At 39.3% G+C, this 18,004-nt stretch overlaps 1 pseudogene across 1 annotated transcript; it reads right to left on the minus strand.

Annotated features, from left to right (window-relative positions):
* Positions 1 to 17,359: 17,359 nt before the first annotated feature.
* LOC309862984 (small ribosomal subunit protein uS8 pseudogene) lies at positions 17,360 to 17,644 on the minus strand (annotated as a pseudogene). Its single transcript has one exon. The product of its transcript is annotated as a small ribosomal subunit protein uS8 pseudogene (transcript).
* Between the last annotated feature and the right edge of the window lie 360 nt (positions 17,645 to 18,004).

Below are 18,004 nucleotides of genomic sequence, written 5' to 3' on the forward strand. Positions count from 1 at the left end.
GCTTTATTATTCCTATTGGATCTTTGCATCCCAATTCTCATAAGCCTTGTGTTATAGGGGATTTAGTAGCATCCTCAAGAATGGTTTAAATGGGGAGGAGTCAAGATGGCGGAGAAGTAGCAAGCTGAGACTGCTTCAGCTAGCCGGAGATCAGCTAGATAGCTTATCTAAAGATTGCAAACACCTGAAAATCCATCGGCAGATCGAAGAGAAGAGAAACAGCAATTCTGGAAACAGAAAAACAACCACTTTCTGAAAGGTAGGACCGGCGGAGAAGTGAATCCAAAGCGACGGGAAGATAGACCCCGGGGGGAGGGGCCGGCTCCCGGCAAGCAGCGGAGCAACCGCGCACAAAATCAGGACTTTTAAAAGTCTGTTCCGCTGAGGGACATCGCTCCAGAGGCTAAACCGGGGCGAAGCCCACGCGGGGTCAGCGTGGCCTCAAGTCCCGCAGGGTCACAGAAGGATCGGGGGTGTCTGAGTGTCGCAGAGCTTGCGGGTATTGGAACGGGAAAGCCGGCTGGAGAGACAGAGCCGACAGTAAGCTCACAGCTCGGTGTTACCTTGCAGGCTCGGTGAGCTCGGAGCGCGGCCGGAGGTCAGGCAGACGGGAGTAACTGGGCACTGTTCTCTGAGGGCGCACTGAGGAGTGGGGTCCTGGGCTCTCGGCTCCTCCGGGCCGGAGACCAGGAGGCCGCCATTTGTATTCCCCTTCTCCGGAACTCTACGGAAAGCGCTCACTCAGGGAACAAAAGCTCCTGAAAGCAAACCTGAGCGGATTACTCACCCCCGCCCTGGGTAAGGGCGGTGTAATTCCGCCTGGGGCAAAGACACTTGAGAATCACTACAACAGGCCCCTCCCCCAGAAGATCACCAAGAAATCCAGCCGAGACCAAGTTCACCTACCAAGGAGTGCGGTTTCAATACCAAGGAGAGCAGCAGAATTCCAGAGGAAAAGAAAGCCAAGCACGGAACTCATGGCTTTTTTCCTGTGATTTTTTTTAGTCTTGCAGTTAATTTAATTTTTTCTTTTTCATTTTTTGTTTTTCTTTTTTTTTCTTCTCGCCTTCGGGTAAAAAAAAATTTTTTTAACTGTTACCTTTTTCTTTTTTAACGATTTTTTACTAGTTTATCTAATATATATATTTTTTCTTTTTTACATTTTTCTCAGGTGTTTTCTTTTTTTAAAAAATTCTTTTCTTTTCTTTTTTTTTTCCTTTTCTTTTTTCTTTTTTTTTCTTTCTTCCTTTTTGAACCTCTTTTTATCCCCTTTCTCCCCACTCACGATTTTGGATCTCTTCTAATTTGGTTAAAGCATATTTTCCTGGGGTTGTTGCCACCCTTTTAGTATTTTACCTGCCCCTTCATTTACACTTATCTGGCCAAAATGACAAGACGTAAATATTCAACACAAAAAAAAGAACAAGAGGCAGTACCGAAGGCTAGGGACCTAATCAATACAGACATCGGTAATATGTCAGATCTAGAGTTCAGATGACAATTCTCAAGGTTCTAGCCGGGCTCGAAAAAGGCATGGAAGATATTAGAGAAACCCTCTCGAGAGATATAAAAGCCCTTTCTGGAGAAATAAAAGAACTAAAATCTAACCAAGTTGAAATCAAAAAAGCTATTAATGAGGTGCAATCAAAAATGGAGGCTCTAACTGCTAGTATAAATGAGGCAGAAGAAAGAATTAGTGATATAGAAGACCAAATGACAGAGAATAAAGAAGCTGAGCAAAAGAGGGACAAACAGCTACTGGACCACGAGGGGAGAATTCGAGAGATAAGTGACACCATAAGACAAAACAACATTAGAATAATTGGGATTCCAGAAGAAGAAGAAAGAGAGAGGGGAGCAGAAGGTATACTGGAGAGAATTATTGGGGAGAATTTCCCCAATATGGCAAAGGGAACGAGCATCAAAATTCAGGAGGTTCAGAGAACGCCCCTCAAAATCAATAAGAATAGGCCCACACCCCGTCACCTAATAGTAAAATTTACAAGTCTCAGTGACAAAGAGAAAATACTGAAAGCAGCCCGGGAAAAGAAGTCTGTAACATACAATGGTAAAAATATTAGATTGGCAGCTGACTTATCCACAGAGACCTGGCAGGCCAGAAAGAGCTGGCATGATATTTTCAGAGCACTAAACGAGAAAAATATGCAGCCCAGAATACTATATCCAGCTAGGCTATCATTGAAAATAGAAGGAGAGATTAAAAGCTTCCAGGACAAACAACAACTGAAAGAATTTGCAAATACCAAACCAGCTCTACAGAAAATATTGAAAGGGGTCCTCTAAGCAAAGAGAGAGCCTACAAGTGGTAGAACAGAAAGGAACAGAGACCATATACAGTAACAGTCACCTTACAGGCAATACAATGGCATTAAATTCATATCTCTCAATAGTTACCCTGAATGTGAATAGGCTAAATGCCCCTGTCAAAAGACACAGGGTATCAGAATGGATAAAAAAACAAAACCCATCTATATGTTGCCTCCAAGAAACTCATTTTAAGCCCGAAGACACCTCCAGATTTAAAGTGAGGGGGTGGAAAAGAATTTACCATGCTAATGGACATCAGAAGAAAGCAGGAGTGGCAACCCTTATATCAGATCAATTAGATTTTAAGCCAAAGACTATAATAAGAGATGAGGAAGGACACTATATCATACTCAAAGGGTCTGTCCAACAAGAAGATTTAACAATTTTAAATATCTATGCCCCCAGCGTGGGAGCAGACAACTATATAAACCAATTAATAACAAAATCAAAGAAACACATCAACAATAATACAATAATAGTAGGGGACTTTAACACTCCCCTCACTGAAATGGACAGGTCATCCAAGCAAAAGATCAGCAAGGAAATAAAGGCCTTAAACGACACACTGGACCAGTTGGACATCACAGATATATTCAGAACATTTCATCCCAAAGCAACAGAATACACATTCTTCTTTAGTGCACATGGAACATTCTCCAGAATAGATCACATCCTCGGTCCTAAATCAGGACTCAACCGGTATCAAAAGATTGGGATCATTCCCTACATATTTTCAGTCCACAATGCTCTAAAGCTAGAACTCAACCACAAAAGGAAGTTTGAAAAGAACCCAAATACATGGAGACTAAACAGCATCCTTCTAAAGAATGAATGGGTCAACCGGGAAATTAAAGAAGAATTGAAAAAAATCAGGGAAACAAATGATAATGAAAATACAACGGTTCAAAATCTGTGGGACACAACAAAGGCAGTCCTGAGAGGAAAATATATAGCGGTACAAGCCTTTCTCAAGAAACAAGAAAGGTCTCAAGTACACAACCTAACCCTACACCTAAAGGAGCTGGAGAAAGAACAAGAAAGAAACCCTAAGCCCAGCAGGAGAAGAGAAATCATAAAGATCAGAGCAGAAATCAATGAAATAGAAACCAAAAAAACAATAGAACAAATCAACGAAACTAGGAGCTGTTTCTTTGAAAGAATTAATAAAATTGATAAACCCCTGGCCCGACTTATCAAAAAGAAAAGAGAAAGAACCCAAATAAATAAAATCATGAATGAAAGAGGAGAGATCACAACTAACACCAAAGAAATACAAACTATTATAAGAACATACTATGAACAACTCTACGCCAATAAATTTGACAATCTGGAAGAAATGGATGCATTCCTAGAAACATATAAACTACCACAACTGAACCAGGAAGAAATAGAAAGCCTGAACAGACCCATAACCAGTAAGGAGATTGAAACAGTCATTAAAAATCTCCAAACAAACAAAAGCCCAGGGACAGACGGCTTCCCGGGGGAATTCTACCAAACATTTAAAGAAGAACTAACTCCTATTCTCCTGAAACTGTTCCAAAAAATAGAAATGGAAGGAAAACTTCCAAACTCATTTTATGAGGCCAGCATCACCTTGATCCCAAAACCAGACAAGGATCCCACCAAAAAAGAGAGCTATAGACCGATATCCTTGATGAACACAGATGCAAAAATACTCAACAAAATACTAGCCAATAGGATTCAACAGTACATTAAAAAGATTATTCACCACGACCAAGTGGGATTTATTCCAGGGCTGCAAGGTTGGTTCAACATCCGCAAATCAGTCAATGTGATACAACACATCAATAAAAGAAAGAACAAGAACCATATGATACTCTCAATAGATGCTGAAAAAGCATTTGACAAAGTACAGCATCCCTTCCTGATCAAAACTCTTCAAAGTGTAGGTATAGAGGGCACATACCTCAATATCATCAAAGCCATCTATGAAAAACCCACTGCAAATATCATTCTCAATGGAGAAAAACTGAAAGCTTTTCCGCTAAGGTCAGGAACACGGCAGGGATGTCCATTATCACCACTGCTATTCAACATAGTACTAGAGGTCCTAGCCTCAGCAATCAGACAACAAAAGGAAATTAAAGGCATCCAAATCGGCAAAGAAGAAGTCAAATTATCACTCTTCGCAGATGATATGATACTATATGTGGAAAACCCAAAAGACTCCACTCCAAAACTGCTAGAACTTATACAGGAATTCAGTAAAGTGTCAGGATATAAAATCAATGCACAGAAATCAGTTGCCTTTCTCTACACCAACAGCAAGACAGAAGAAAGAGATATTAAGGAGTCAATCCCATTTACAATTGCATCCAAAACCATAAGATACCTAGGAATAAACCTAACCAAAGAGACACAGAATCTATACTCAGAAAACTATAAAGTACTCATGAAAGAAATTGAGGAAGACACAAAGAAATGGAAAAATGTTCCATGCTCCTGGATTGGAAGAATAACTATTGTGAAAATGTCAATGCTACCTAAAGCAATCTACACATTTAATGCAATTCCTATAAAAGTACCATCCATCTTTTTCAAAGAAATGGAACAAATAATGCTAAAATTTATATGGAACCAGAAAAGACCTCGAATAGCCAAAGGGATATTGAAAAAGAAAGCCAACGTTGGTGGCATCACAATTCCAGACTTCAAGCTCTATTACAAAGCTGTCATCATCAAGACAGCATGGTACTGGCACAAAAACAGACACATAGATCAATGGAACAGAATAGAGAGCCCAGAAATAGACCCTCAAATATGGTCAACTCATCTTTGACAAAGCAGGACAGAATGTCCAATGGAAAAAAGACAGCCTCTTCAATAAATGGTGCTGGGAAAATTGGACAGCCACATGCAGAAAAATGAAATTGGACCATTTCCTTATACCACACACAAAAATAGACTCAAAATGGATGAAGGACCTCAATGTGCGAAAGGAATCCATCAAAATCCTTGAGGAGAACACAGGCAGCAACCTCTTCGACCTCTGCCGCAGCAACATCTTCCTAGGAACAACGCCAAAGGCAAGGGAAGCAAGGGCAAAAATGAACTATTGGGATTTCATCAAGATCAAAAGCTTTTGCACAGCAAAGGAAACAGTTAACAAAATCAAAAGACAACTGACAGAATGGGAGAAGATATTTGCAAACGACATATCAGATAAAGGACTAGTGTCCAGAATCTATAAAGAACTTAGCAAACTCAACACCCAAAGAACAAATAATCCAATCAAGAAATGGGCAGAGGACATGAACAGACATTTCTGCAAAGAAGACATCCAGATGGCCAACAGACACATGAAAAAGTGCTCCATATCACTCGGCATCAGGGAAATACAAATCAAAACCACAATGAGATATCACCTCACACCAGTCAGAATGGCTAAAATCAACAAGTCAGGAAATGACAGATGCTGGCGAGGATGTGGAGAAAGGGGAACCCTCCTACACTGTTGGTGAGAATGCAAGCTGGTGCAGCCACTCTGGAAAACAGCATGGAGGTTCCTCAGAATGTTGAAAATAGAACTGCCCTATGACCCAGCAATTGCACTATTGGGTATTTACCCTAAAGATACAAATGTAGTGATCCAAAGGGGCACATGCACCCGAATGTTTATAGCAGCAATGTCCACAATAGCCAAACTATGGAAAGAACCTAGATGTCCATCAACAGATGAATGGATCAAGAAGATGTGGTATATATACACAATGGAATACTATGCAGCCATCAAAAGAAATGAAATCTTGCCATTTGCGACAACATGGATGGAACTAGAGCGTATCATGCTTAGCGAAATAAGTCAAGCAGAGAAAGACAACTATCATATGATCTCCCTGATATGAGGAAGTGGTGATGCAACATGGAGGCTTAAGTGGGTAGGAGAAGAATCAATGAAACAAGATGGGATTGGGAGGGAGACAAACCATAAGTGACTCTTAATCTCACAAAACAAACTGAGGGTTGCTGGGGGGAGGGGGTTTGGGAGAAGGGGGTGGGATTATGGACATTGGGGAGGGTATGTGCTTTGGTGAGTGCTGTGAAGTGTGTAAACCTGGTGATTCACAGACCTGTACCCCTGGGGATAAAAATATATGTTTATAAAAAATTAAAAAAAAAAAAAGAATGGTCTAAATGTAACTGGGATCTTCTAATACCAGACTCCCTGGAAGCAGGATTAATGGAATGGTGACTAGATGTAAGAAAACCAGACATCAGTGTAAAAGTTGTAAGACCAGAACAGGAATGCTGGCTGAAAGAAAGCAGAAAAGGGGTTCAAGATAAGGTCATAATAAATCTCTTTCATGTGCAACTTGGCGAGTTCCTGACCAGCAAGTCCTGGGGTCTAAGGTAGAACATCTCTCCTAGATACCTCTTCACAATAATGGCAAATCTCACCCCTCGCTCAGCCCCATATAAACCTTGCCTTAGGGCTCTTGTATACAGTGTGACTTATTCCAGACTAGTCTTAAACTACAGAATAGTGCATTTAATTAAGAAGAATAAACAACTTCTCCAGGGGAGTTTTCTTGCTCTGGTTCAGTAGAGGATTTGAATACACACACACACACACACACACACACACACACACACACACACACACACACACATATATCTTATAAATTCAAGCTTATAAGATATATCTGTGAAGTTTTGTTTGTTTTTACTGAAATCCATCATAGGTTTCAGAGGTGCCTCAAGTGGATCAAAGTCCCCAGATTACTTGGATACCCATATCTCCCCCTAGATACTATGGTTTGATTCAGGAAACCGTTACGTGAAGACTTCTCACAAGATTATTTGCCCCAGCTTTTCCATGATCTCTGGGAGGACAATCATTCTGGACTTGAGTATAGAAACACCCATAGAAAATGCACACATCAACAGTCCACTGCCCATTTTTATAGTATTTCAAGTATCACTAACTCACAGTCATCTAGCTTCCTACTCACTTATATCTGTCAAGAATGCAATTCCTAACTTGTACGCTGTGCAACTATTCAAAAGCAACCTGAGCCCTAAATCCTCAGAAACCCTTTGCAAAGTAAGCAACACACAGAGGTGCATACTAGCGTATGCATATATGTGCAAATAGAAAATAAAAATAGGAAGTAGAGGGCCTGAGGAAAAAAACAACACAAAACCAAATTATGAGAAAATGCATGCAGTCTAGTCCATAATTTTGTCTTATACGTAGAACAATACCAGAAAACTGCATCCTTTCTGACATGAAAACAGTAAGTTGCTTAATCACTATTGGTTTCCATTATTCTTGGTATCACTTCTTTGCTATAATCTCTGCATTGCACTTAATTTACCTGTCATTATTGATATCACTGTTGATCTACAAAGCTCACTAAAATCACCATGAGTGCCAAGTAATTATTACGCAGCCCAAAAAACTAACACTGTCATCTCTAGAGAACTACTAGGTGTTACTGAAACAAGCACATACAGCTTGACTGGAGAGGCAGCAGGGACAAGCAATGTCTGCGCTGCACATGGGCCTGCACTGGGATTCCTCTGAAGATAGCTTTATAAAGCACTTGTCATTTTCTTTATGTCATTGTCTGTAGTCCTGAGTGAACTCTTCAGGGTGGCCTGTCACCACCTGCCTCAGTCTCAGAATGCAGAGGGTAGAAAGGAAATAACTATTCCAAGGATGGATTTTTCCCATCTGGTGCTTGAAGAACGTGGCACAGAGCAATTTCACCCAGCCCTGAAAGTCCATGTATCTACAATGAGAAGGTCTAGGCCAAAACCAAGTTTTTTATTTGTTGGGGTGCCCAGGTGGCTTAGTTGGTTAAGCGTCCAACTCTTGATTTTGACTCAGGTCATGATCTCAGGATGCAAGATCGAGTACCACATCCAGCTCCATATTCAGCATGGAGCCTGCTTGAGGTCCTCTCGTTCTGCTCCTCTCTGAACTCTCTCTCTCTCTCAGAATTAAAATAACAATAATAGGGACGCCTGGGTGGCTCAGTGGGTTAAGCCGCTGCTTTCGGCTCAGGTCATGATCTCAGGGTCCTGGGATCAAGTCCCGCATCGGGCTCTCTGCTCAGCAGGGAGCCTGCTCCCTCCTCTCTTTCTCTGCCTGCCTCTCTGCCTACTTGTAATCTCTTTCTGTCAAATAAATAAATAAAATATTTTAAAAAAATAATAATAATATTAAATAAAATGCACACACAAAAAACCAAGCATTTGTTAACCAGGAAAGAAAGTAAAGAACAGGCGCCTGGGTGGCTCAGTGGGTTAAAGCCTCTGCCTTCGGCTCAGGTCATGATCCCAGGGTCTTGGGATCCAGCCCTGCATCGGGCTCTCTGCTCAGCAGGAAGTCTGCTTCCTTCTCTCTCTCTGCCCGCCTCTCTGCCTACTTGTGATCTCTATCTATCAAATAAATAAATAAATAATCTTTTTTAAAAAAATAAAGAACAGCAATAGACAAAACAATTCCATGTTGTACACAAGGCAAAACACTAAGGCAGACACTGTGGGGAATATAAAGATAGTTAATGGGCTGTCCTTCTCGTCAAAGAGTTTATAGTAAATAAGAATTATAAAATAAATGCCATTATCAACCATAAGTAGGGACTGGGTATTATAAATATCAGGTACATGGAAAGTGCCATATATAAAGATTGCTTATTCCCATATGTTTAGTATAAAACTCCCAGATGAGTGGGGATAAAGCAAGTAAAAAGAAAATAGGGCCTGGAGGGAAGAAAAGTGTAGTTCTAACTAAAAGAAATTACGGAGCAGAGGAAGGAGAAATGCCTGGGACAGAATTAAATAGCTCAAGGGCAAGGAAAAACAACTAATGGTATTAAAATTTCATAACGCTAAGGGTTATGTGCATTACTCCTTAAGATAAAAATATTAAATAAGGAAATCAAGTAAAGATGCAATTATAAGAAGCATTTGTTATAATGAATTTATAAGTTGATAGTTTGGCCAAGATGGGAATAGGAAGATCAGGGAAAAAATATACCCTTGCTTAGTTAGGAATTGAGACCAGAAAGAAACCTAGGGAGTTGTTGAAAGAATATCTGATACAAGAGGGTACCAAGGAAGAAACAGAATAAATTAAGCATGGGCCAAGAAAGCTCTAGATGACAGATTGGCCACTGTATCTAGCATTGGTATAGGGGCAAGTTATTACAGAATGTCTTGGAAGTGTAAGGCCTCTCTACCTTTAAGAAAAGGGAAACATCGGGGCGCCTGGGTGGCTCAGTGGGTTAAGCGGCTGCCTTCGGCTCAGGTCATGATCTCAGGATCCTGGGATTGAGTCCCACATTGGGCTCTCTGCTCTGCCCTCTCTCTCTCTCTCTCTGCCTGCCTATCTGCCTACTTGTGATCTCTGTCTGTCAAATAAATAAAATCTTTTTTTAAAAAAAGAAAATAAAGGAAAAAAAAGAAAAGGGAAACATCTATTTTTATAGTGTCTTGGGTCTCGAGATGAAGTTTCTAAATGTGTTCCACTGATATCCTCTAATTCGCTGGAAGAAGGGAAAGGAGCACATTCAGAGCAGCAAGGATGGGGATATGCTAAGGCAAGAGGAAGGCTTGACCCTGAGAGTGCAGGGAAGGGAGAAATTAGTTCCAATTGCTAGAATCAGTGAAGGCTGTAGGTTGCAGATGCACGTGATCTGGACCTTAAACCCTTAGTTAGATTGTAGCAGACAAAGGGGTGATAGCAGCAGGTACACACAGGGCATACTGAGGGAATAACGAGGAGTTTAATTTGACCTCAGCAGAGACTATATTTGGGAAAGTAGAACTGTATGAAACTAGAAAGGTAGGTCATATTATAGAGAACATTGTCTTCCCCTTTCACTTAATGAGAACTTACCAAGTGCTAAGGATTTACACACATTAGCTCATTTACTCTTTACAACAAACACAAGAAGCTTTTATTATTGTGCCCATTTTCCAAAAGTACAAAATGAACCTTAGAGAAACTATGTAATTCACCCCAGGTAATCCGCCTAGTAAGAACTCAGCTCAGAAATAAATTCAAGGAAAGAAACAAATCAAGAAAAAGAGCTTAATATCAGTGGCAACTGTACTAGAAAGAGATCATTGGGGTGGGCTTAAATTAACACTACAGATATGCAAATCTCAAAGGCTTGTCTGGAAGGCTTGGCAGAGATAGAATGGATGTGGCCTGGGCACTGATTATGTGAAGGAATTAAGAAGGGAAACAAAGGAAGGTAAAGGAGAAGTAATAGCCAAATAAAACCAATATTATCAAATCTTATTGCACTGTGTGCTTCTGTCTTTACACATGTACATAAATATATAATTCTGCAAATAAACATATATATTGACATTTAATAAGAAAAAAAATGGAACCTGGTCTTTATAGAAGGGAATCTCTACTCCATGGATTCAGCTTTATAGGTACTGCCTCTAGAAATAAATACATGTAGTAAAAATCTATTACACTCTTTGTCTGTAACATAGATAAGAGTTCTGCCCTCATCACTAACAATATTGTAAACTAAATTCCACCAACCTAAGCCGTTTCATATATACTGAGAAATAGGGAATTGTCTCTTAAAGAAATCTACAGGTTAACAGTTTTCTTCTGTGGTTCTGTTTGTGCTTGCTTCCATAAAATAGAAAGTCACAAAATAAACTACCATATCATAGTTACATCTTAGCCAATGGAAACTGGTGGACAGCGGCACCGAAAGAGGATGGCAGCCATTATCTAATTGCCACATAAATTCAGCAGTAATGAGGCTTGGGAGCTTGAAAATTTGGAGACCCACTAGATATAAATAAAGTATTTGTGACATGAACTAATGAACAAATTAGCAATTTAATAATATTGACCATATGGTCATTGACATACCCAAACGTACCAGGCTTTATGGCAAGTAACTGAAACTCTATACTAAGAACACAATAATGTAACACACATACGAATGAAGGGAAGATTATGTTTATTCATACAGATATACGTGTTTTATAAGCAGAGTAGCAGCTAACAAAATGTTGTAATTTGCTGGGTCCTGAAAAGTCATGTGACTCAAATAGCTCCCCTACTGGCCTGCTAATCACTAATAAATTTCTTCCTTACTGTTTGTTGTTGTTGTTGTTCTTGTTGTTGACTTATCTTATACTGAAACTCATTTAAGGAAATAATTTAAATAAAGCAATTGTTCATTGCACTAGAAATCCTAAGGGAAATAATCACTGCACTTTGATAGGGTATAAAAACATTTTAGTTATAGTAGCATGAGAATATCTCCGAGGGAGAGGCTTCTGAGCTAAGACCTAGAAAATAAGATGGAGGCTGTCTTATGCAGAAATGATGGAAAAACATCGTAGACAAAAGGAAAATCAGGCTTAATATTTGGAGGAATGAAAGAAGGCCTTGAACACAGAGTGCTTAATATAGGTCTTCAGCTAAAAATGGAAAGATAGTTCTGGAATATATCATGAAGGGCCTATACAAGCAATAATTGCTTGTTTTGCCTTCTCCCTGGCTTGAACTTCAACATACAGCCAGGTCTTTACCCCATAACATTCCCCTAAGTCTTTGGCTTGCTTCCAAACTTTTTTAACTCCAGTGCATCTTCTCAGCTTCTAAATCTTACTAGATCTCCCAGCATGACCCAATACTTCACACCTTGTGCGAAATTACCTAGAGTCAACTCAACATCACACCTCCCTCTTTTAAAATTTTCTTGGAATGCAGAGAGAAAGCTGGAATCTCTATTTCCCAGAATCCTCTCCCCTCTGTTTCCCAGTTGGACTCCGTCACTCACTGCAACTTAGAGAAAGGAGAGGCCATGATTCTCCAAAGTCAGGTTCAGCCAGATGTTGTGAGATTTCCAAGCAAGTTCCTGGCAATCTCTTCAGATGTACTCATTTCCATGCTTCATGCTAAGATTGTCAGTGGCAAATTCCCTGACCTTGCTCTCCGGCTCTTCCAACATTGTGGGAGCCTTAAGTTCCTTATCCTAATGCCCTTCAAATTTGGGCCATAGAAAGTGGCTTCTATATTAAATACCAGAAAACAGAATCTCAAAAGATAGAAAAGTGGGATCAAATCTATGGGCTGATTAGATTTGAAGGCAGTAATCATCTCACTGTCAGTAAAAAATGGAATAATGATAATTCATGATATGATGTGGCAAAAGTTACTGAACAGATCAAGTTTAGCTGCCTGGAATCAAGTCTGAGTTTCAGAGAAATAAATACATTGATAAGGCACTAAATAAATAATTCTGGGATGAATGTTTTAGCTCAAGTGGCTAAGTGTTTCTACCAGTTCATTTGGAATACAGAGTCAACACTGGCCTACAGCAAATGAAATTAAGATGGTAGAAATTCCTTTTATAGTATACAGAAATAAATTCAAAAACTTAGGGGATCTTGGAGGAGACTTATTACCTATGACCTCACCACCCACTCAATATGTGACAGTGAGGATCTAAGGAACATTTCCTTCACTAAGATGCTGACTGACGCATTGAAGCCATACCTTTCTTCTCAAACTCCTCTCGTTTGACAGCTATGACACTATATTCTCCTAATTATTCCTTCCCAGTATTTCATGCTTTTCTATCCTTCTCCACTGAGCCCTAAGGTTACTGTTCCCAGGGTTTCTTCCTGGCTCTCTTTCCTTCTCATTCTGCTTGTCTCTGTACAATATTATCCATACACATAGTTTCCCCTACAAACCACACAGTGTTGAATCCCAAGCAATGTTTCTGCTTCACAGATCTTCACCTCCAGACCCACATATCCTGCTGCTATTAAATTTATATATTTCAGTGGTTCTCAAGATATTTTCATGTGAGGAACTAAGTCCTTTACATTCTCAAAAATCATTACACATTTTTAAGGATTTATTTATTTGAGAGAGAGAGAGTGAGTGAGTAGGGGGGAGGAGCAGAAAAAAAGAAACAGAAATTCAAGCACTCTGCTGAGCCTGGAGCCCTATGTGGGGCTTGATCTCATGACCCTGAGATCAAACCTGAGCCAAAACCAAGAGTTAGGTGCTTAACCTACGATGCTACCCAGGTGCTCCCTTTTTTGCACATTTGTTAATGTCTCATTGAATAGAAAACAGATTCTCATATCTGCTTCTTCCAATTTGCTGTAATATGTTATTGTTTTCACCAAAATACATGAAATTCAGCCTCACACAGATTAACTCGCTGAAAAATGGAGGAGTATTTCAACAGTTCTTTTAGATAATTGTGAATATATGTCTTTAATACTACACCAAAATTCAACAGGTAGTAGGTTCTTAAAAGTAAGTTTCAATGTGCAATTTAAAATATCAATATGTTTTTATAATTTTAATTTATATTAAAATCCATTGCTCTCAGAATGTAGAAAGCTAGAAAGCTCCTCCTATGTTAACAATGAGAGGCTAAGTCAGATAAAGTTTAACATCAAAACTGTTTTGATTCCATTAAATAGCTAAGTTCACAAGGCAACCAAACACCCTGAATTTTAAGTTAAAACTAGTTTCTCTAAGATAGTCTACCGAACATGTCTTACTTGTCGCAGAGCATACATGGGAAAAAGAGGTGGCTACCATACAAATGGATAAAAAGAAATTACCTAAAATTTTTGAATTAATTATTAAGTGTCAATTGTGGACTACCATGTTATCCTAGAATAGCTGAAGGCCTCAGATACAAGGCTTACTTGCACTCACTTGAGAGTTCTTTTTCTTGGACTTCCTCTAAGTGTTCATGTGAAAGAATGGAACAAGGCGGGAGACCAGGAAGAACCAACCTCAAGGTTATAGGACTGTAGAAGGTAGTCAGCTGCCACTGAGTAAATAGTCATGAACTCTTACTTGCTTCCCAGGACTCTACTGAGGAGCAAAAGCCTTGAGCTACTAGGGATGGTGCAGTAATCACTGTAACTTCCAGAGAACAGGCAATGACCCACTGCATTTGAGGGAAGGGTATAAGGAAAAGCTGTTTACCCTGGGGAGGGGCGCCCTGGTTCCAGAAGCCTATGCATATACAGAATACAGAAGTCCACTATTGCTAGGGCTCACCCAAGATGAGCCACAGATACAAGACAGTTTATGTGCCATGGGGAAGCGGGGCAGGAAGGCTGAGAAAGGCCCACCTCTGAGATGCAGGTATACAATCCCTTCATAAGACTGAGGCTAAACTAGGGCAACAGAGAACCTCATCGCCTCCCCCATAAACCCAGCACTGTGTACGTAACCAGCAAGAGTATGGCGAGATACCTTCTGCAATGCAGGCACGCAAGAACATCTGAAAGTTGAAGGTAGAGCACAAACCCAGGAAAATCTGCGAGCACACCAGCCCCCAGACTAAACTGAAGGCAAAAGCAGCCCCATACCAGAGAAATTTGAAGACTGCGGTGCCCTGAAGGTAACAAAGCAATGGCAAGCACCAAACCCAGATCAACTCTTTCCTAAATGGAGGCAAACCCCAACACGGAGTTCTGTGAAAAAGTCCTTATTTTCTTGCAAAAATACTATTTATCTCAGTCTCTACTGTTCTATACACCATTTAGTACCAGCATTTAGTACCCCCAAAAACAAACAAACAAACAAACAAAAACATACAAAAAGAGAAACCAATTCCTTTCCAAAAGATAAAAGAAAAATAATTCATTTTCAAAAGTTAAAACAACAGAACCAGAATCTGATGAATCACTAACAAGAGACTTTGAAATAACTACAGTAAATATGCTAAGCAATCTAACAAAAAGGTAAATAGCACGTACAAATATATAAGCTCCAGCAGAGAAATGGAAACTCTAAGAACCAAATGGAAATATCTGAATTGATTTGAAAACACAGTATCACAGATAATTCTATTCAGAGGCTCATCAGTATACTTGACAGAGCTCTTAAAAAAATCAGTGAACTGAAAATCTACTGGTCTATCTTGCATGATTTTGTAACATTACAGATCGGTCATTTAAAAATATTGGTTCACTCAGTTATACAGATCTTCCGTATGTTGATGTGTTTTATTATACAATAGATTTTTTACTACATTTTTAATGTTACCACCAATCTCATTAGAAAAAACCTCTAAGTGCTGGGAAACCATTGGGCTGATAAATTTAAGCTATCCAAAATTCGTATTTTTGCTTGAAAGCTTAAATTTTATCACTAACAACAAATATTATCAGTTATTGTTCTCAAAGTAATGGTTAATTCATTTACAAGAACAGAATTGCCAAGGACTCAATTCTGAATAAACATAGCTTTTCTGTCAGTTTTACTTTTAAATAAAAATTATATTCTGTGAAAACAAGTGGTTAGTTCAGTTCACAACTCAAAGAAAAGTTATCATTCTCCAGACAAACTTAGTAATTCATTATGCATATTTCCCATTTCACCAAGTTAAGTATAAAAAGATATGTACCTTATATATTTCTAAGAAGTAATTCCTATCTATGAAATACTAAAAATAGCATTCTGAGGAAAAAGAGAAATATTGTATGCAAAATTTTTCAAGCTAGAAGTGTACAAGTTTATATAAGATGGTTTCCTATTAAGTAATTTAAACTAACCTCCCTGCCCTCATATTACAATCATATACTTTTTTTTTTCCTTTTCAGTGTAACAGAATTCATTGTTTATGCACCAAACTCAGTGCTCCAGGCAATACGTGCCCTCCATAATACCCACCACCTGGCTCCCCCAACCTCCCACCCCGTGCCCCTTCAAAACCCTCAGGTTGTTTTTCAGAGTCCATAGTCTCTCATGGTTCATCTCCCCTTCCAATTTCCCTCAACTCCCTTCTCCACTCTAACTCCCCATGTCCTCTATGCTATTTGTTATGCTCCACAAATAAGTGAAACCATATGATAATTGACTCTCTCTGCTTGACTTATTTCACTCAGCATAATCTCTTCCAGTCCTGTCCATGTTGTTACAAAAGTTGGGTATTCATCCTTTCTGATGGAGGCATAATACTCCATAGTGTATATGGACCACATCTTCCTTGTCCATTCATCCTTGAAGGGCATCTTGGTTCTTTCCACAGTTTGGCAACCGTGGCCATTGCTGCTTTAAACATTGGGGTACAGAGGCCCTTCTTTTCACTACATTTGTATCTTTGGGGTAAATACCCAGTAGTACTTTTGCAGGGTCATAGGGAAGTTCTATTTTTAATTTCTTAAGGAATCTCCACACTGTTCTCCAAAGTGGCTGCACCAGCTTGCATTCCCACCAACAGTGTAAGAGGGTTCCCCTTTCTCTACATCCTCTCCAACACACGTCATTTCCTGTCTTGCTAATTTTGGCCATGCTAACTGGTGTAAGTTTGTATCTCAATGTGGTTTTAATTTGAATCTCCCTGATGGCTAGTGATGATGAACATACTTTTTTTAAATTTTTAATTTATTTATTTGAGAGAGAGAACTCAAGTGGGGAAGGGCAGAGGGGGAGGAAGAAAGAATCTGAAGCAGACTCCGCACCAAACACAGAGCCCAAGGCGAAGTTCAATTCCACGACCATGAGACTGTGACCTGAGCCTAAACCAAGAGTCAGGTGCTTAACTGACTGAGCCACCCAGGTACACTTCACAATCATATTATTTTCATAACCTGCTATTTCTATCACAACAGACCCATTTGCTTAATTGTTATTCAGTTTCAATTCATAAAAAGTAAATAAAATGTGTATCAATTAAATAAGATATGTCCTAAAGGATCAAAATTTATTAAAACTTATAATCTTTGTGCTTCATCAAGGACACTTTTAAGTAAAACTAGGCATTTTTTTAAACTGCCAGGACATGGCAATAAGGACTACAATATCATTATTCCTGTAGCTTGGCACCATTGCCTTATTCATGCTAAGGCACTAATAATTTTACCCACAATTGCTCTTCCACTATTAGTGCAAATGTCAGCATAGTTTAAAAGGCAATAATGCCTTTTTTCTTTTCCATTGAGGGATTTTATTTGCACATACATAGTACATCCCTAGAAAAAGAATACTAGGATTTTCCCTCCTGTGTGTTTTCATCCTGCTTCTTCATGGGCCAATGCCAGCTGAGGTTGTCAGTACAATGAAACCAAACTGGCAGGATGGGAGCAGATTAGTCTGCCATTTTTCTAGATCTTTGAGTTGTACATCAAATCTGGGGCTGATCACTTGATACTTGTTTAACCTGCTTGTGAGGTTCACAATTTTCTCAGCTCTGTGATCATCAATAATTTCAAGTTTGCCAATATAACCATGCTTCACCATCACAGTTAGGAACCAGCCAGTGACTTTGGAGCATGACTTAATAAGGGTGTTTGCCTCTCTTTTCAGCATTGCTAATACTCTTGTGATCCCCCGCCGGGATATTCATGCACACGATTACAGGGGCAGAGAAAGATGGAAGAAAGAGGAATAATGTCTTAATATTCTTATGAAAATGATTTTGACTTCACTGACCTTTGAAAGAGTCTTAGGGACTCCAGGCATTGACAGATCATACCTTGAAAATCACTGATCCATCACAATATTTCATATATTTCAAACTCAAATTGTACATATCTTGTTTGAAAAGCCTTCCCCTAAAATTCAGTAATCCTCCTCCATTTCCCACTTTGAATAATTGTACCATAATCCAGTTATTCATCAAAGTCTAGAAATAACACCAGAAATAACACTAGAAAATAATCTCTTTTG

This window comes from Mustela nivalis (assembly GCF_964662115.1).
Source record: "Mustela nivalis genome assembly, chromosome: 4".
In the NCBI taxonomy this organism is placed as follows: Eukaryota; Metazoa; Chordata; class Mammalia; order Carnivora; family Mustelidae; genus Mustela; species Mustela nivalis.